General features: G+C 38.0%; 1 long non-coding RNA gene across 1 annotated transcript; it reads left to right on the plus strand.

Annotated features, from left to right (window-relative positions):
- Positions 1-10574: 10574 nt before the first annotated feature.
- On the plus strand, positions 10575-11025 carry LOC134669579 (uncharacterized). Its single transcript, XR_010098920.1, has 2 exons — positions 10575-10689; positions 10852-11025. It is a non-coding gene; the product is annotated as an uncharacterized LOC134669579 (long non-coding RNA).
- The last annotated feature ends 343 nt before the right edge of the window (positions 11026-11368 follow it).

The raw sequence follows: 11368 nt of genomic DNA on the forward strand, positions 1-11368 counted from the left end.
TGTATATATAGTTCATAAGTTATTTATTTGTTTTTCTACGGTCTTTTTCCTATGAAATAAATATTATTTATTTATAGTGTAAGAACTGTAAGAAGTAATAAAAAAAAAAAAAAAACTCAAATAGGTATTTTAATTTTAATGTCATTGTTATATTACAAATTTGCCACAGAAAATATCTTGCGATGATTCCGAGATTGGCGAAATACACGATTATTATATTTTTAAGTGTAATAAATTCGCATTCTCATGTACAATGTAATAAATTCGCATACGCATTCTCTCTGAAACCACTGGTAGCTTAAAAAACGACAATTCACAGTTTAATGTTGAATTTAAACAACCGTCCACTGTACAGTTATAATAACTTTTTGTTTTGTTTCTCCATTATTGCACAAAAAAGTTCACAGACGCGTGTCTCAAGCGGATGACACTCGCGCTCGCACTGGTCCCAACTGGTCCGAGATATCGTGTCCGTGAGCAGTGTCTATGTGTGCGTTGCTCGAGCGCGCTTTGTATGTAGGTTGATTTCTGTACCTATCTGTTTTGTGGTACAGTTGTATTCACTCGGCCTGAAAACACATTATTATTTAGGCGTATAGCTCCTGCGCAGTCTTCTAAGATATTAGTTTTACAAGCTATTTTGATGAGCCTGTATAATACGAAATTAACAAAGAAAATAAGAAGTAAATAATAAAAATAGTAAGAACCTCTGGGGGCCGATTTTTGAATTTCGATCGTTCGATTTCGTCACTCGAAAATTGGTGTAAAACGGCGAAATGCTAGTATTTGAAATACGAGCGATAGAACTTGGGAATCTAGTGGTATTGAACACTCGTTTTCAATTCTATTAGTAAAATTTAAATGCCTAGTAGTGGAGATATTATTAACCGAAATACACGAAATCGAGCGGTCGAATTTCAAAAATCGGGCCCCTGCTACAATAAAATCTCGTTGATTGGACTCACCACCTCACTAAAGTTAGTTTTACTCGTAGTGATACACACTATTTCTCTTACAAATGCGTTTCGGTAGGTAATGTGGCTCATAAAAACCGGGCAAGTGCGAGTCGGACTCGCGCACGTAGGGTTCCGTACCATAACGCAAAAAAAAAACAAAAAAAAAGCAAAAAAAAAAAACGGTCACCCATCCAAGTACTGACCAGTCCCGACGTTGCTTAACTTTGGTCAAAAATCACGTTTGTTGTATGGGAGCCCCATTTAAATCTTTATTTTATTCTGTTTTTAGTATTTGTTGTTATAGCGGCAACAGAAATACATCATCTGTGAAATTTTCAACTGTCTAGCTATCACGGTTCGTGAGATACAGCCTGGTGACAGACGGACGGACGGACGGACAGCGAAGTCTTAGTAATAGGGTCCCGTTTTACCCTTTGGGTACGGAACCCTAAAAAGGAAGATACTCGTAGTCTATCTAAATGTGATGTAATAGATTATTGTATAAGTTTAATCAGCAGGCATTCCACTAAAGGTTCCTACATCCAATTAAAGGAACTTCATTCAAAGACAGCATTACGGTCGGGGATACGGCCGACGTGATATGTTACATTTAAACCTCTTAGTATTGTTAACGGCTTTTTATCCTTGTATGTAGTGAGCACTGTAATAAATAATAATAATTACAGCCTATATACGTTCCACTACTGGGCACAGGGGCCTTACCATGATGTCCTTATTGCGATTCTGTTTAGGACATCGCGAGAGGACTTGGGCTATAGTCCCCACGCGGATTCCCAAGAGCCCAAATGCGGATTGGGGACTTCACAATACGTCTTTGAATTTCTTCACAGATGCATGTACTCGTAGCACTTTAAATTTAAGTAGGTCTACTTATTTTTCTATGTTTCACTCACCAGTGCCGTGATAGCTTGGACTTTCATCACAATGGTCGGGTCCTATGTCAATGGATGGTAACTTGAAACCAATCATGCCACTCTAGAGCGAGATTTGAGATCAATGCCACATTAAATGGGTCAGGGGGGTAGGGGGTATGAATATATGAATAAGTTAATAGAACCCTTTTATGCGGATTTTAAGGGTTCAACCAGACAATTAGACTTTAAAATATCTCTAAATTTTGGGTGTGTCCACAGGGAAACGTGAAACTAAATAGACTTTAATTAAAGAAACTAATTCTAATTAACTTGGCAAGTGATTGTTGATATTTATGGAGAATTTCGAGGTCGAATTATGGATATGTACTGTGATGATTTTATAAAATCTTGCATTTAGGGTGGTAACGCTACATTTAGTGTCTAAACCAATTCTTGGGATTGGTGATTAAATATTAAATAAATAAAATAGTAAAAAAAATGAACCAAAGTTTAATTTTTCAATAACTTTCGTTAGTTGATATGAAAAAAAAAACCGGCAAAGGCGCGTCGGAGTCGCGTTCCACGGTTCCAGCAGTTCCGTGCCGCATTTTTTTTACCATATTTTTTGCCTAAGTTCGATTCATGTTTGAGTAGGTAGTTCGTTTGTTGTATTTTTCTTTACTACCAAATTTAAGATAAACTTTATTATTATCATCTGCCTCGGCTTTTTCGCAAGGCTCATGGAAGCCTTGGGTACGCTTGGAAACGAATCCCAAGAATTGGTTTAGACACTAATTTTACGAAAGGGACTTGGACTGCTATTCGACCTTAAAACCCAGACGGAAAACTAAGCATTAGAGCAACTAAAATGGTTGCTTCATTGAAAGACAAACCATATGAAGAACGGCTTCAAGAATTAGGTCTTACAACATTGGAGGACAGAAGGAAGCGAGGCGATCTTATTGAGACTTACAAAATCTTGTCCGGTCACTACAATGTTCCAAATATTAAAGACCTATACACATCAAGTCAGAATGTAAGGTTGAGAGGACACTCTAAAAAACTTGTCAAACCTCCGTGTGCTAGTAACCCTAGAAAACACTTCTTGCCGAATCGTGTGGTAAATGTGTGGAACTCTCTACCAGATACTGTTGTTAGTGCACCGTCGGTCAACACTTTCAAAAATAGACTGGATACACATTTTAGAACTTTAAAAAGTGCAAAATAAAATACAAGTGCTTCGATATACACGCATCAGCTCTAAGAGCTGCTAGTGTATCAAATAAAATAATAATAATAAATGAATTATTGAGACTAGGCCAGTTTCCTTTCCTCACAAAGTTTTCCTTCACCGGCACACCAAATGATATTTCGTACTACCTTTTTAAAACAAAACAATCTTGAGGACCTACCTCACCTCGGAAGTGATGATACCAAGTGCTAATCTTGGAAAATGCCAACATTAAAGTAACTTTTGGAGGTCGCAAGTGTTTTAACGTTTTACCGGTTGTCATACTCATTTACTAATGTTGGTTGAAAACTACTCCTTATGTGAAGTTTCCAACCCGGAAGTTTTCTAAGCCCGCGTGAGGATAAGGTAAGGTATATATAGCCCAATCCCTAGAGAAGGCTTGTGCCCAGAAGTGGGACGTACCTACATAGGCAAGTAATGAAAAACGACTTGAAAAATAAGTATTGCCCTTCCTTCTTTGTCAGTGACACTTTTCCATCTCGTAACAAGTGATATAGGTACTCGTAACATGCGTCCCATTCATCGCGTAACGTAAACAGGATAATCCTGGTTCGCTAATCAGTCTGGTGTCGATTAATTACTTGTTTAGACGACGGGCACATTACGCGCGTACGCAGTCGCAGACTGTTCTCATCATGAATGGCGGTGTCAGGACTCAGGGCTGGGCCTTGCAATCGTCTACTGGAATCAGGGTTGGTCCTTGTGCAGCTTGTTAACTAATAGTACCTAATAATCATTGACTATATAGGGGCAGGGGTGAGCCTGTATGTGTTTTAGAGGTAAACGCAAATTATTGTTAAAGAAATCAAGCAGTTATTTTACGCCGCTACATATTAAATTTATACTACCTCTACATCCGGTAGGTGTGTCAAAAACTTTCTTACTATTAGTTAGTTATACATCTTTCCTGTGGACATCATATACCTAATATAAACTTATGTTAACACTTCCTTATTAAAAGCTGTATATAGAAAAACCTACCTATCCAAAACGTTAACTTTTGTAATATCCACAGATAAGGACGCCGGTTTTCCCCAAACATGTTTCGCTAGGTAGCTGAATAGGAAGGATGTTGTGTGATCTAAATCTACTAAGTAACTGACAGACGTAGTGGCTAGGTGAGTAAAATACACTGAAATGGGCTATAAAAGAAAGATACTTAAAATCACACATTGTTGCCTACACGATTTTCTCATGCAATTCTTGGAATTAATTGTACCACCTAGCCATCTACGTAGGTCACACGTAGGAAATTTAGGTACTATTAATCGCAGTACTGAAAACTTTTAAACACTATGTCATAATTATATTAATATAGCAAAATCACTGTTTAATAAGCTATAGGTAACTATTTCTTGGTCTTCAGAACGAGAGATGCTTTGTTTGGAAATAAGAAGATTAAGATCCAGGGTGTACCTATTTTTAATAGGCAACTGTAACTGTAGAATCTGTGTGGGGCAGCTACCAGATCCCAGCATGAAGCAAAAAAAAACCGGCCAAGTGCGACTCGCGTTCCAAGGGTTCCGTATATTATAAAATTTTTAACAATGTATTTTTAATGTAAAACGTGAGTGAAATCTCTTTAAAAAATGCGTAGGGGTCGTATCAAAAACTGTAATGAAGTCCGACTCACGCTTGACTGTACATTTCTAATAGGTTTTTCTGTCATCTATAGGTATAGACCTATTTTATGTATTTTTTTCAAAATTTTAGACCTAGTAGTTTCGGAGATAAAGGGGGGAATGGTCATTTTTTGCCTATTTTCTTGAATAACTTCTAAACTGTTTTAGAAAATTATAAAAAATATATATTTGAGTTCTTACAATAAGCTCTTTCATTTGATATGTAACATGATATAGTTTGAAATTTTTTATTTTTTAATTTTTTCAATTACCCCCCAGAATTGGCCCCCATGTTTAAAATTCATTTGTTTACGTTACATGTCCGTATTCGGGTCACAAACTTACATATGTATACCAAATTTCAACTTGATTGGTCCAGTAGTTCCGGAGAAAATCGGCTGTGACAGACGGACAGACAGACAGACGCACGAGTGATCCTATAAGGGTTCCGTTTTTTCCTTTTGAGGTACGGAACCCTAAAAACGTCCTAGGTACTAATGTAATCCCTACTATTCATTGCGAAAGTACCTATTAACTCTGTCTATATTTAGGTATATGCCCGAGGAAAGACATTAACGCACTTTAGGTGTATCTGCCTAAGTTGTTGATCGCCATACAATATCATAGCGAAATACCTTCAATGTTTTTTTTAAATCTTTGGTATAATTCATCTTGTATAGATACTAGCACTAGATTGTTTACAGCCCATAAGCTTTTGGCGTGTAAACAAGGCATAATGTTAATCATGATGTATGACATTCAAATTAGCAAGAAATTGGAGCCTATGGGCATGAATACTTATGCGGCTCGTTAGGGAGTTAGTCAGAGGACCCGCGGATGGAACTGCTGTTCACTGGAAATTAATAACGTTTCTTAATTGTGCGATGAAGTCAGGCCCATGTTTGCCAAATAGCACACTCATCTGCATCTCTATCGCTTTCAAAGGAAAATATGTCATAGATAATTTCAATCGAGTTGGGTTATCAAAGTTGGTGGCAACTATAGTTCGTTTTTTTTAGCATTAGAAAGAACTCCACAGAAGCAAGCGTGCAGTTTTTGTCAGGCTCTTTAATTGTTAATAATTATTGAATTATCTAATGTAGCATGGTCAATACATGTAATTTACTTCAAATTATTACCGCTCTAAGTGCCGGATTTGGAACCACAAGCTTACTTCTGCGAAGTTCTTTCTAATGCTAAAAAAAACGGACTATAGTGAAAATAACCCATGAATATAGGTTACCAGATATTTTAGAATTTCCTGAATAAATCCTGATTTCCGAATATTTTTCCTGACATTCATATTTTTGACGACGAGGGAGGGAGGGGCAAGCCGTTAGTGATGGCCACCCGATTGAGCCGATAGCCGCATTTTATTAAAGTTATTACATATTTATATTAATAAAAGTAAATAAAAAGGTACTTTATAAAAAAGTCTATCAATTCAAACAATTCCTGACATTTTCGTGTTCCGTCCCCATTCCTGACAAAAGGCCAAAATTCCTGACATGTCAGGAAAATTCTTGTCATCTGGTAACCCTACATGAATGAATACAGCTAAGTGAAGTACAGCAGAGCGCGGTTTGTTGGTACCTACTCCAAACACCCTGACGGATGGCAGCCCTAACAGCAAGTAATTGTCATAAATTGATATTTCTTATTTTATCCAATCACATGAGCTAAATCTAAGTTCTGATCAGAGTTTGTTTAATACTTAGGTACCACCAGCTTTTTACACGTAGGTAAAATAGCAGATAAGCAGACTTCTGAAGTTGACCAAAAGTAGGAATAAAATTGAGAAAGTTCTTAGATGTGAAACATTTACAGTAGGAAGGCAGGTGCCGGTGCAGGTACCGACAGGTGGAATGAATGATCGACGGATTAAGGCCACCGGAAAGTTTCCAGCGGAAACGGATCGATGGGGCCGTTTCATCTTTAAGAACGTGAATGTGTCTTTCAGAATGTACAATTTCAATAGCTAATTAGGTGGACACTCTTGGATTGATTTGGTCACTTCATTTTGGGATTCCTTCGCCTCGAGTTATCGCGTATTTGGTAGGGTCCGACCGAAACCGAATCGAAGGTTTGGTTTTGCTCTAGTTTTGGCCGAAACGTGCTTTTTATGCAGAAATCGAAACTTCGGTCGGACATATGTAAGTATTTGGGGTATGCCTCTTGATATTTTCCTTAACCTACTGCTAGAAGAGTTAGGTACCACTACTTAATTGTAAGTAGGTCCACGAGTACTGCTCCTGCGTGAAAACTATGGAAATACTTAAGTTTTCCCCAAAAAAATAACTTAGGGTAGCTACTTAAATCAAAGAGAAGATAGAACAATATAGGACAGGGTATATCTACAGTAGGTACCTCTTTCCTATGTATTTGTTATTTCAAAGGCATTCTCATAGGCGTTACCGATGAGATGAAGTGTTTAAGATGTTAGGATAATCGAAGGTAGATAGGCGAGTTTAGTTCAGTTGATCTTTAGAATTTTGCTAATTTGCTTACCACAATTGGCGATCATTTCAAAGTCATATATTTGGTTAGACAATAACACTCCCACGAAAATTCTTGAAACATTCAATGAGGTGTGAAACGTCACTTCAGCCTTATGCGTTTCGAAATGTTCGTCCAAGTAATTCGTAAGTCCATTTATGGAAGATACATAAAAGGGCTGTGGTTGCGAATTGTCGGAATACGATGCTAGGACTCAAAAGGTCATATGAGCATGAGTGATCGAAAGCAGGTCTGCCTTTTTAGCCAGTCAATGTCGAGATCGGTGCGGCGTCCGCTGGTGTTGGTCGGTTCACGCCAGTTCATCCCGCGCCCGCCACGCCACGCCAAGACGCCACGTCTATTAACCCAACCGTTATGATTACGATCCCTGGCGATGTTTAATTGGCATTTAATTAAGGTCCATGACATTTTAAGTGAGCTGAAAGAGGGAGTTCTGCGTAAAGCGTTGTTATCAAAGAAATCTGATAAATTACCGGTATCCCTGACATTGTTAATATACCTAAGTTATTTGTTTTACAAGGGGACAAAGTTGTTGTTTAACCGCTCGTGCTAATACTGATACACATTATACACAAGCAAGGGAAAGATTCCAAAATTGAACCACGAGCGTAGCGAATGGTTCGAAAAATTGAATCTTGAGCGTTGAGGTTAAACAAAATTTGCTCCAGAGTGAACCACAAAATTTTTCACCAATCCAACCCGAAGAAAATGTAAAGTGAAAATACAATTTCAACATCAGAATGTATCTTTTGTAGAAAGACTAGGTACATTTCTATTTTAGGATCATGAATTTTTTTTAGATGTCAACATTTTATTAAAAACCTTTAGAATAAAACAGATTAAACATACAAATTATAAACTAAAATAAACCTAAGAATGAGTAAAACTAACTTAACAATGTGAATTTAGTGTAAGTTGGAATAAATAAAACAAACATTTCGGCGGTTTGTATAATGTTTTAACTATTACAGAATATTTTCTTTACAATAATTTCTTTGTATAACAAGGACAATAAAATTACAAGTGTTCAATAAAATAAAATGCAACACAAGAGAAAATTTGTCAAAAATATGACAAAAATATTTTTACAAAACAATTTTATTTCAAAGCCTTGGGGCTGAAAAACTATAGGTATTTATTAATTAGAGATTTACGTACATTTACAATACTTTACAATATTAACATTATACACAATTGGCTCAATACCAATAACTTCCGATTTTCACGAAATAATTTTGCACTTTATTTATATGAACATCAAAATAAAGGTTAAGTACATTTTTAATTTCACAAATTATTAAGTTACACCTAACAATTTGAAGAGAACTCGCAGCCAGTATGTGCCTTTCGCTTGTCCTACAAATACCGCCCACTGAAAATTCAGTATCAGTTTTAATAGCAAAATCGAAAGATACGAGTATAGGTAGGCTATTCTAGATTGCTTTATGAAACTATTTATGACGTCCCACAGCAAAAGGTACCTTATGGCGGCTGGCGCTTACGTCGCTTAGCGCCGCAATAATATTGTAGCAGCGTTAATAATAGCGTAAGCGCCAACCGCCATAAAGGTACCTTTATCCGTGGGATGTCTCATTTTATTCCGGGGTGTTCTACTAAAATCTGGAACATGAGATTAGAATATGGATTAGTGTAAAATTCTAATTCTTTTTATGGATCTTATGCTTCTGGAGACTATTTGAGGACAAGCGGCAAAGGAACAAACAATGGGCTGTGACGATAATACCTCGCACAATTATAATAATGAGCAAAAATTTAATACAAACGGCAGTTTCAAGTTCTCGTTAAGGCCGCGAGGCTTTAAAGCCTCCTTAAATTCTCAAGCATCAAATACCGGACTTTCAACGGCCACCCGGCGTTAGCACCAATAAACAGCAGCGTGATAGATAACAAGAGAGTTTGGATAAGTCTAATTTCTTCATAGCAGCTGCATGGTAAAATTGTTAAGGGCGCTTATGTGGATTTTGTGGTCGTTGGAGCTTATTCTGTTACTGTTCCCTTGGTTTAAGTGGATACTCTGCCGTGATTGACTTCAGATGTTCGGAAGGCAACGACCACGTGTGAGTGTGCCATGATTTTTGCTCGCTTCCACTTATCAACTCGCCGCCGCGCAGTCGTGGGAGGGCTGAGAGCATCCATTAAAGGGAAACTTCGGAGTGGAGACGCGACCGTGGCGCGCACTCCCTGCGCACGAGAGGGCGCGCATCAGGTCGGTTCCACCATCGGGCTATCGCCAGTAGTTACCACCATACAATCCTGCAGTCGACAGTGAACTCTATGTCATTGGCATAAAGGTCACCGCCGTCTGAGCGTAGGAACTAACTAGAAAGAACCCCCATCCATCACCTCACCTAAATGAGCGCTACATTGACGGGAAGACAATACCTTTCGTCAACTTTATGGCTCCTCTACACGATGAGCCAGCGCCGGCCACTCCAAGGGACGCAGCCATGCGGTAGAATGAGATAGCAATATCACTTGCTCCTTCTAACGCATAAATGTGTCCCTTGGAGTGGCCGGCGCTGGCCCATCGTGTAGAGGAGCCATTACGCTCGAATACCTACAGCTGTGAACACCTTCCCTTTCCCCTTTCGCCACAACGACATGGCGTTCGATCAGTCTCTGATCGAAGTCAAGTCAATGATTTTTTTTCTCTTTTTGTTATTTTTATGGCGTTTTTATTTATTTTTTTAGTTTTTTTATATTTTTTTGTTTTTTATTTATATTTTTTTTGATGTCGGCTTCATCAAGTTATTACAACTTTTAAAAAATTAAACAGTTTTGAGACACTTTTTAATATTATTCTAATCAGTATTCTTAGACGTATATAAGTTGTTTTAAAATTATTTATTGTACTTTTATATTCAGCGCGGCCGAGTGCCAATGTAAAATCGATATAAAACTTATACATAACGCTATAAAATTGCCTGGCGATTATTTACAAAAAGTAAAGAGCTCGAGTGGAGTGCGGCGGCCGGAGGTGCATCGCTGTACCTTTTCACCAAGAGAAACTACAACGTCTCACTAGTTCATTGCAGGATATATGTAAGGATTTTTCGTTACATACAAATTATTAAAATCCTAACATCCTGTCAACAGCCACCGATAATAAAAGGCACCCCCGACGCGAGCGCGGGCATCGCATGTAATACGCGCGACGCCGTCAGCGGTGCGCGACGCCAGACATACGGACTAGCAAACAATATTAATATAATACTCTGCACTAGACTTTGAAGCGACAACTTTTATAATATGAAACTGTAAAACATTTAATATCGAATGACTAATATCGACTTCATCTAAGTAAAATTCAATAATGCTTAACAGAATTGCATAAATTTTGTAATTCATTAACAACATTACGTTGCGAGCGACAACGCTTGCACACTTGCGCTAGGCACCGACGAACTATGAACTATTAGTTTGTGTAGCACAAATCCCTAACGATAGTAAGGGCCACCACACATCTAGCGTCTTTCGAGCGTCGACGTCTGGTCAGCGCTATGGAAAATGACGTCGCTGCGCAGTTGCGTCGACGTTGCGTCGAGCAGCGGCCATAGAGTTGTAGACGCCGACGCTCGAAAGACGCTAGATGTGGGGCGGTCCTAAAGGTAACAAACAGCAGTGTCTTTGTTACTTTAAAAGATATGCCCGTTCTTAAATTTAACCTTACTCTGACGTAGGAATTCGAGATCTAGCATTATATTTGAGTTCTTAATCTAGGCACCTATTTAACAGCAAGCGAGGCCGCGGTTTTGGCCTATACATTAAGGCAACATAACAATTATAATAGCACCAATTAGTTTATATCATAAACATTACAAATAAATTAGACTGGTTCCGCTGTGAGCGGAATATTTTTGGCTCGTGGCATAACACTAGCACCATAATATAGCATTATAGCACGACTTCCGATGTCTCACATCTTAAACAATAACGCAGAAAAAAATATTTTATGAACCTCCTATTATGTAATATGTACTTTGGACCTTCCCAGACCAATCCTAAAACGTAGTAATACCGAATTTCCAAAATATGTGATTCATATTTAATTACTACCTCTTTGGTACTGCATTTATTTGGTGTTGAAAATCTAGCGTCTTCGAAATCAGATAATTCTGGAAATCT

Source organism: Cydia fagiglandana, chromosome 12 (genome assembly GCF_963556715.1).
Source record: "Cydia fagiglandana chromosome 12, ilCydFagi1.1, whole genome shotgun sequence".
NCBI classification, from domain to species: Eukaryota; Metazoa; Arthropoda; class Insecta; order Lepidoptera; family Tortricidae; genus Cydia; species Cydia fagiglandana.